This window comes from Cherax quadricarinatus, chromosome 96 (genome assembly GCF_038502225.1).
Source record: "Cherax quadricarinatus isolate ZL_2023a chromosome 96, ASM3850222v1, whole genome shotgun sequence".
Classification (NCBI taxonomy): Eukaryota; Metazoa; Arthropoda; class Malacostraca; order Decapoda; family Parastacidae; genus Cherax; species Cherax quadricarinatus.
The window spans coordinates 6,582,077-6,591,606 of record NC_091387.1 but is presented as its reverse complement, the minus strand read 5'-3'; positions in this window follow the sequence as shown (position 1 = coordinate 6,591,606).

Below are 9,530 nucleotides of genomic sequence, written 5' to 3'. Positions count from 1 at the left end.
TAGTGTGAGTCCCACGTACTGTTGTGGCTAGACTTACTGCCAGAGACAAGGTGGTCACTCACTTAGTGTGAGTGCCACGTACTGTTGTGGCTAGACTTACTGCCAGAGACAAGGTGGTCACTCACTTAGTGTGAGTCCCACGTACTGTTGTGGCTAGACTTACTGCCAGAGACAAGGTGGTCACCCACTTAGTGTGAGTCCCACGTACTGTTGTGGCTAGACTTACTGCCAGAGACAAGGTGGTCACTCACTTAGTGTGAGTGCCACGTACTGTTGTGGCTAGACTTACTGCCAGAGACAAGGTGGTCACTCACTTAGTGTGAGTCCCACGTACTGTTGTGGCTAGACTTACTGCCAGAGACAAGGTGGTCACTCACTTAGTGTGAGTGCCACGTACTGTTGTGGCTAGACTTACTGCCAGAGACAAGGTGGTCACTCACTTAGTGTGAGTCCCACGTACTGTTGTGGCTAGACTTACTGCCAGAGACAAGGTGGTCACTCACTTAGTGTGAGTCCCACGTACTGCTGTGGCTAGATTTACTGCCAGAGACAAGGTGGTCACTCACTTAGTGTGAGTGCCACGTACTGTTGTGGCTAGACTTACTGCCAGAGACAAGGTGGTCACTCACTTAGTGTGAGTCCCACGTACTGTTGTGGCTAGACTTACTGCCAGAGACAAGGTGGTCACTCACTTAGTGTGAGTCCCACGTACTGTTGTGGCTAGACTTACTGCCAGAGACAAGGTGGTCACTCACTTAGTGTGAGTCCCACGTACTGTTGTGGCTAGACTTACTGCCAGAGACAAGGTGGTCACCCACTTAGTGTGAGTGCCACGTACTGTTGTGGCTAGACTTACTGCCAGAGACAAGGTGGTCACTCACTTAGTGTGAGTGCCACGTACTGTTGTGGCTAGACTTACTGCCAGAGACAAGGTGGTCACCCACTTAGTGTGAGTCCCACGTACTGTTGTGGCTAGACTTACTGCCAGAGACAAGGTGGTCACTCACTTAGTGTGAGTCCCACGTACTGTTGTGGCTAGACTTACTGCCAGAGACAAGGTGGTCACCCACTTAGTGTGAGTCCCACGTACTGTTGTGGCTAGACTTACTGCCAGAGACAAGGTGGTCACTCACTTAGTGTGAGTCCCACGTACTGTTGTGGCTAGACTTACTGCCAGAGACAAGGTGGTCACTCACTTAGTGTGAGTCCCACGTACTGTTGTGGCTAGACTTACTGCCAGAGACAAGGTGGTCACTCACTTAGTGTGAGTCCCACGTACTGTTGTGGCTAGACTTACTGCCAGAGACAAGGTGGTCACCCACTTAGTGTGAGTGCCACGTACTGTTGTGGCTAGACTTACTGCCAGAGACAAGGTGGTCACTCACTTAGTGTGAGTGCCACGTACTGTTGTGGCTAGACTTACTGCCAGAGACAAGGTGGTCACCCACTTAGTGTGAGTCCCACGTACTGTTGTGGCTAGACTTACTGCCAGAGACAAGGTGGTCACTCACTTAGTGTGAGTCCCACGTACTGTTGTGGCTAGACTTACTGCCAGAGACAAGGTGGTCACCCACTTAGTGTGAGTCCCACGTACTGTTGTGGCTAGACTTACTGCCAGAGACAAGGTGGTCACCCACTTAGTGTGAGTCCCACGTACTGTTGTGGCTAGACTTACTGCCAGAGACAAGGTGGTCACCCACTTAGTGTGAGTGCCACGTACTGTTGTGACTAGACTACCAGGAACAGGGTGGTCACACAGTGTGAGTGCCACACACTGTTATGCTAGACTACCAGGTACAAGGTTGTCACTCAGTGTGAGTGCCACACTGTTATGCTAGACTACCAGGAACAGGGTGGTCACACAGTGTGAGTGCCACACACTGTTATGCTAGACTACCAGGCACAAGGTTGTCACTCAGTGTGAGTGCCACACTGTTATGCTATACTACCAGGCACAAGGTTGTCACTCAGTGTGAGTGCCACACTGTTATGCTAGACTACCAGGCACAAGGTTGTCACTCAGTGTGAGTGCCACACTGTTATGCTATACTACCAGGCACAAGGTTGTCACTCAGTGTGAGTGCCACACTGTTATGCTAGACTACCAGGAACAAGGTTGTCACTCAGTGTGAGTGCCACACTGTTATGTTAGACTACCAGGTACAAGGTTGTCACTCAGTGTGAGTGCCACACTGTTATGCTAGACTACCAGGCACAAGGTTGTCACTCAGTGTGAGTGCCACACTGTTATGCTAGACTACCAGGTACAAGGTGGTCACTCAGTGTGAGTGCCACACTGTTATGTTAGACTACCAGGCACAAGGTGGTCACTCAGTGTGAGTGCCACACTGTTATGTTAGACTACCAGGTACAAGGTGGTCACTCAGTGTGAGTGCCACACACTGTTATGCTAGACTACCAGGCACAAGGTGGTCACACAGTGTGAGTGCCACACTGTTATGCTAGACTACCAGGCACAAGGTGGTCACTCAGTGTGAGTGCCACACTGTTATGTTAGACTACCAGGCACAAGGTGGTCACTCAGTGTGAGTGCCACACTGTTATGTTAGACTACCAGGTACAAGGTGGTCACTCAGTGTGAGTGCCACACTGTTATGCTAGACTACCAGGCACAAGGTGGTCACTCAGTGTGAGTGCCACACTGTTATGTTAGACTACCAGGTACAAGGTGGTCACTCAGTGTGAGTGCCACACACTGTTATGCTAGACTACCAGGAACAAGGTTGTCACACAGTGTGAGTGCCACACTGTTATGCTAGACTACCAGGCACAAGGTGGTCACTCAGTGTGAGTGCCACACTGTTATGCTAGACTACCAGGCACAAGGTGGTCACTTACAGGGTATGTTCACCTGTGGTTACCACCAGAGTGACTCCAACCCTGTGTACTCACCTAATTGTGGTTGCAGAGGTCGATTTATAGCTCCTGGCCCCGCCTCTTCACTGGTTACTACTAGGTCCACTTTCTCCCTGCTCCGTTAGCTTTATCATACCTCTTCTTAAAGCTATGTATGGATCCTTCCTCCACTACATCACTCTCCATATCGTTCAACTTCCTGACAACTCTGTGGCTGAAGAAATACTTCCTAACATCCCTGTGACTCATCTGAGTCTTCAACTTCCAATTGTGTGTGTGGACTCACCTATTCGTGGCTGCAGGGGTCGAGTCACAGTTCCTGCGTGTGTGGAAACTGTATAATAATGACCAGACTGTTTCATCGTGCTGTTTTGAATTAGAAATTCGTGTGATTTTGACTTTGAAAATCATGTTGCTTGCACACGTCAGTGATTTTGATAAACATAGACGAGAAACTTTGATAATTAGATTTTAAAAAAACTTTCCTAATATGTGTAATAACTGTTCTAATTCATTTACATAATCTTACAGTATAATCTCTGGCTATTTTATATGACCAGAGATCATTTACAAACTGGAAAAAATTCTGTAAACAATATCAAAAATAGTAGGCTGGTCGCCTACATGTAACCATTTATGTCTGTATCCCATACGTAAACATTGATCAAAAATTTTGTGGTTCTCTGTTCGTATTATAAAAATCCTTCATGAACATTCCTTAAATGTAATATATAGGGCACAAATTTACCAGTATGTATTTTTTTTCAGTTTCTGATTATAAGTTTATTTCTGTTGAGTAAAAATCTTGTTTGAACTTAGCAGCAGCAGGAGGCCATCTTGATGCAGCAGCAGGAGGCCATCTTGATGCAGCAGCAGGAGGCCATCTTGATGCAGCAGCAGGAGGCCATCTTGAGGCAGCAGCAGGAGGCCATCTTGATGCAGCAGCAGGAGGCCATCTTGATGCAGCAGCAGGAGGCCATCTTGAGGCAGCAGCAGGAGGCCATCTTGATGCAGCAGCAGGAGGCCATCTTGACATATATATATATATATATATATATATATATATATATATATATATATATATTTGTGGGTGCTAACGAGGCGTTATTATGCTCAATGATGTTTTAACTTGTGTCATTTGATGTAAATTAAAAATCTATTTGTATATTCTGCCAAAAATAAAGTACTTAACTTTAACTTTGATTTATATACCTTCGCAGTGACTGGATAAAGCTGTAGTGACTGGATAAAGCTGTAGTGACTGGATAAAGCTGTAGTGACTGGATAAAGCTGTAGTGACTGGATAAAGCTGTAGTGACTGGATAAAGCTGTAGTGACTGGATAAAGCTGTAGTGACTGGATAAAGCTGTAGTGACTGGATAAAGCTGCAGTGACTGGATAAAGCTGTAGTGACTGGATAAAGCTGCAGTGACTGGATAAAGCTGTAGTGACTGGATAAAGCTGTAGTGACTGGATGAAGCTGCAGTGACTGGAGCTGTAGTGTCTGGATAAAGCTGTAGTGACTGGATGAAGCTGCAGTGACTGGAGCTGCAGTGACTGGATAAAGCTGCAGAGACTGGATAAAGCTGCAGTGACTGGATGAAGCTGCAGTGACTGGAGCTTCAGTGACTGGGTAAAGCTGTAGTGACTGGATAAAGCTGCAGTGGCTGGATAAAGCTGCAGTGACTGGATGAAGCTGCAGTGACTGGAGCTGCAGTGACTGGGTAAAGCTGTAGTGACTGGATAAAGCTGCAGTGACTGGATAATGCTGCAGTGACTGGATAAAGCTGCAGTGACTGGATAAAGCTGCAGTGACTGGATGAAGCTGCAGTGACTGGAGCTGCAGTGACTGGGTAAAGCTGTAGTGACTGGATAAAGCTGCAGTGACTGGATAAAGCTGCAGTGACTGGGTAAAGCTGTAGTGACTGGATAAAGCTGCAGTGACTGGAGCTGCAGTGACTGGATAAAGCTGCAGTGACTGGATAAAGCTGCAGTGACTGGAGCTGCAGTGACTGGATAAAGCTGCAGTGACTGGATAAAGCTGCAGTGACTGGAGCTGCAGTGACTGGATAAATCTGCAGTGACTGGAGCTGCAGTGAATAAAGACTCATTGAATGGAGATGTAGCAGTGAACAATATTTATGGTAATACACAGGGATCCGTGTCCCCGGTAATCTTCTCACAGTATACCGGAGATGAACCAGTTGCCATGGTAACATCTGCCTTCACAACAGCTGCGGGTGATGGAGAACTTGACCACAGATCAAATTTCTCAACCTGAACACGTCTCCAGGCTGAGGGACTGACCACCTCAGAGTTCTGATGTGTTCACATTCGCATTTGTATTCAACTGAAGAATTTTTGAGGGAACTGTGTCTTAATAAGAAGACCTACTTACCTGTTTCTCTATTCTATAACTGTTGTATTCTTTACTTGATGTGAGTTATACTGGTGTCCCGTGGCTGGGTTGGTAGCGCACTCACCTCTCACATTCAGGTCCGTGGTTCGATCCCTTCTTTTGATCCATTTTTCAGGACGCTAATTAAGACGCTGGTTCAACCCTCCCTCGTGGGCTACAATAATTGAGGTGCTGGTTCAACCCTCCCTCGTGGGTTACAATAATTGAGGTGCTGGTTCAACCCTCCCTCGTGGGCTACAATAATTTAGACGCTGGTTCAACCCTCCTTCGTGGGCTATGATAATTGAGGTGCTGGTTCAACCCTCCCTCGTGGGCTACAATAATTGAGGCGCTGCTTCAACCCTCCCTCGTGGGCTACAATAATTGAGGCGCTGGTTCAACCCTCCCTCGTGGGCTACGATAATTGAGGCGCTGGTTCAACCCTCCCTCGTGGGCTACAATAATTGAGGCGCTGGTTCAACATCCCCTCGTGGGCTACAATAATTGAGGTGCTGGTTCAACATCCCCTCGTGGGCTACAATAATTGAGGTGCTGGTTCAACCCTCCCTCGTGGGCTACAATAATTGAGGTGCTGGTTCAACATCCCCTCGTGGGCTACAATAATTGAGGTGCTGGTTCAACATCCCCTCGTGGGCTACAATAATTGAGGTGCTGGTTCAACCCTCCCTCGTGGGTTACAATAATTGAGGTGCTGGTTCAACCCTCCCTCGTGGGTTACAATAATTGAGGTGCTGGTTCAACCCTCCCTCGTGGGCTACAATAATTGAGGCGCTGGTTCAACATCCCCTCGTGGGCTACAATAATTGAGGTGCTGGTTCAACATCCCCTCGTGGGCTACAATAATTGAGGTGCTGGTTCAACCCTCCCTCGTGGGCTACAATAATTGAGGTGCTGGTTCAACATCCCCTCGTGGGCTACAATAATTGAGGTGCTGGTTCAACATCCCCTCGTGGGCTACAATAATTGAGGTGCTGGTTCAACCCTCCCTCGTGGGTTACAATAATTGAGGTGCTGGTTCAACCCTCCCTCGTGGGTTACAATAATTGAGGTGCTGGTTCAACCCTCCCTCGTGGGCTACAATAATTGAGGCGCTGGTTCAACATCCCCTCGTGGGCTACAATAATTGAGGTGCTGGTTCAACATCCCCTCGTGGGCTACAATAATTGAGGTGCTGGTTCAACCCTCCCTCGTGGGCTACAATAATTGAGGTGCTGGTTCAACATCCCCTCGTGGGCTACAATAATTGAGGTGCTGGTTCAACATCCCCTCGTGGGCTACAATAATTGAGGTGCTGGTTCAACCCTCCCTCGTGGGTTACAATAATTGAGGTGCTGGTTCAACCCTCCCTCGTGGGTTACAATAATTGAGGTGCTGGTTCAACCCTCCCTCGTGGGCTACAATAATTGAGGCGCTGGTTCAACATCCCCTCGTGGGCTACAATAATTGAGGTGCTGGTTCAACATCCCCTCGTGGGCTACAATAATTGAGGTGCTGGTTCAACCCTCCCTCGTGGGCTACAATAATTGAGGTGCTGGTTCAACATCCCCTCGTGGGCTACAATAATTGAGGTGCTGGTTCAACCCTCCCTCGTGGGTTACAATAATTGAGGTGCTGGTTCAACCCTCCCTCGTGGGTTACAATAATTGAGGTGCTGGTTCAACCCTCCCTCGTGGGTTACAATAATTGAGGTGCTGGTTCAACCCTCCCTCGTGGGGTACAATAATTTAGACGCTGGTTCAACCCTCCCTCGTGGGCTACAATAATTGAGGTGCTGGTTCAACCCTCCCTCGTGGGTTACAATAATTGAGGTGCTGGTTCAACCCCCCCCCCCTCGTGGGCTACAATAATTGAGGCGCTGGTTCAACCCTCCCTCGTGGGCTACAGTAATTGAGGTGCTGGTTCAACCCTCCCTCGTGGGCTACAATAATTGAGGCGCTGGTTCAACCCTCCCTCGTGGGCTACAATAATTGAGGTGTTGGTTCAACCCTCCCTCGTGGGCTACAATAATTTAGACGTTGGTTCAACCCTCCCTCGTGGGCTACAATAATTGAGGCGCTGGTTCAACATCCCCTCGTGGGCTACAATAATTGAGGTGCTGGTTCAACCCTCCCTCGTGGGTTACAATAATTGAGGTGCTGGTTCAACCCTCCCTCGTGGGGTACAATAATTTAGACGCTGGTTCAACCCTCCCTCGTGGGCTACAATAATTGAGGTGCTGGTTCAACCCTCCCTCGTGGGTTACAATAATTGAGGTGCTGGTTCAACCCCCCCCCCTCGTGGGCTACAATAATTGAGGCGCTGGTTCAACCCTCCCTCGTGGGCTACAGTAATTGAGGTGCTGGTTCAACCCTCCCTCGTGGGCTACAATAATTGAGGCGCTGGTTCAACCCTCCCTCGTGGGCTACAATAATTGAGGTGCTGGTTCAACCCTCCCTCGTGGGCTACAATAATTTAGACGCTGGTTCAACCCTCCCTCGTGGGCTACAATAATTGAGGCGCTGGTTCAACCCTCCCTCGTGGGCTACAATAATTGAGGCGCTGGTTCAACCCTCCCTCGTGGGCTACAATAATTGAGGTGCTGGTTCAACCCTCCCTCGTGGATTACAATAATTGAGGTGCTGGTTCAACCCTCCCTCGTGGGCTACAATAATTGAGGCGCTGGTTCAACCCTCCCTCGTGGGCTACAATAATTGAGGCGCAGGTTCAACCCTCCCTCGTGGGCTACAGTAATTGAGGTGCTGGTTCAACCCTCCCTCGTGGGTTACAATAATTGAGGCGCTGGTTCAACCCCCTCCCCCTCGTGGGATAGCCACCCAGGATAACCCAGGGTAGGGAGTGTTAGCCACCTAGGATAACCCAGGGTAGGGAGTGTTAGCCACCCAGGATAACCCAGGGTAAGGAGTGTTAGCCACCCAGGATAACCCAGGGTAGGGAGTGTTAGCCACCTAGGATAACCCAGGGTAGGGAGTGTTAGCCACCCAGGATAACCCAGGGTAAGGAGTGTTAGCCACCCAGGATAACCCAGGGCAGGGAGTGTTAGTCACCCAGGATAACCCAGGGTAGGGAGTGTTAGCCACCCAGGATAACCCAGGGTAGGGAGTGTTAGCCACCCAGGATAATCCAGGGTAGGGAGTGTTAGCCACCCAGGATAGCCCAGGGTAGGGAGTGTTAGCCACCCAGGATAACCCAGGGTAGGGAGTGTTAGCCACCCAGGATAACCCAGGGTAGGGAGTGTTAGTCACCCAGGATAACCCAGGGTAGGGAGTGTTAGCCCCCCAGGATAACCCAGGGTAGGGAGTGTTAGCCCCCCAGGATAACCCAGGGTAGGGAGTGTTAGCCACCCAGGATAACCCAGGGTAGGGAGTGTTAGCCCCCCAGGATAACCCAGGGTAGGGAGTGTTAGCCACCCAGGATAACCCAGGGTAGGGAGTGTTAGCCACCCAGGATAACCCAGGGTAGGGAGTGTTAGCTACCCAGGATAACCCAGGGTAGGGAGTGTTAGCCCCCCAGGATAACCCAGGGTAGGTAGTGTTAGCATCCCAGGATAACCCAGGGTAGGGAGTGTTAGCCCCCAGGATAACCCAGGGTAGGGAGTGTTAGCCACCCAGGATAACCCAGGGTAGGGAGTGTTAGCCACCCAGGATAACCCAGGGTAGGGAGTGTTAGCCACCCAGGATAACCCAGGGTAGGGAGTGTTAGCCACCCAGGATAACCCAGGGTAGGGAGTGTTAGCCACCCAGGATAACCCAGGGTAGGGTGTGTTAGCCACCCAGGATAACCCAGGGTAGGGAGTGTTAGCCACCCAGGATAACCCAGGGTAGGGAGTGTTAGCCACCCAGGATAACCCAGGGTAGGGTGTGTTAGCCACCCAGGATAACCCAGGGTAGGGAGTGTTAGCCACCCAGGATAACCCAGGGTAGGGAGTGTTAGCCACCCAGGATAACCCAGGGTAGGGTGTGTTAGCCACCCAGGATAACCAAGGGTAGGGTGTGTTAGCCACCCAGGATAACCCAGGGTAGGGAGTGTTAGCCACCCAGGATAACCCAGGGTAGGGAGAGTTAGCCACCCAGGATAACCCAGGGTAGGGAGTGTTAGTCACCCAGGATAACCCAGGGTAGGGAGTGTTAGCCACCCAGGATAACCCAGGGTAGGGAGTGTTAACCACCCAGGATAACCCAGGGTAGGGAGTGTTAGCCACCCAGGATAACCCAGGGTAGGGAGTGTTAGCCACCCA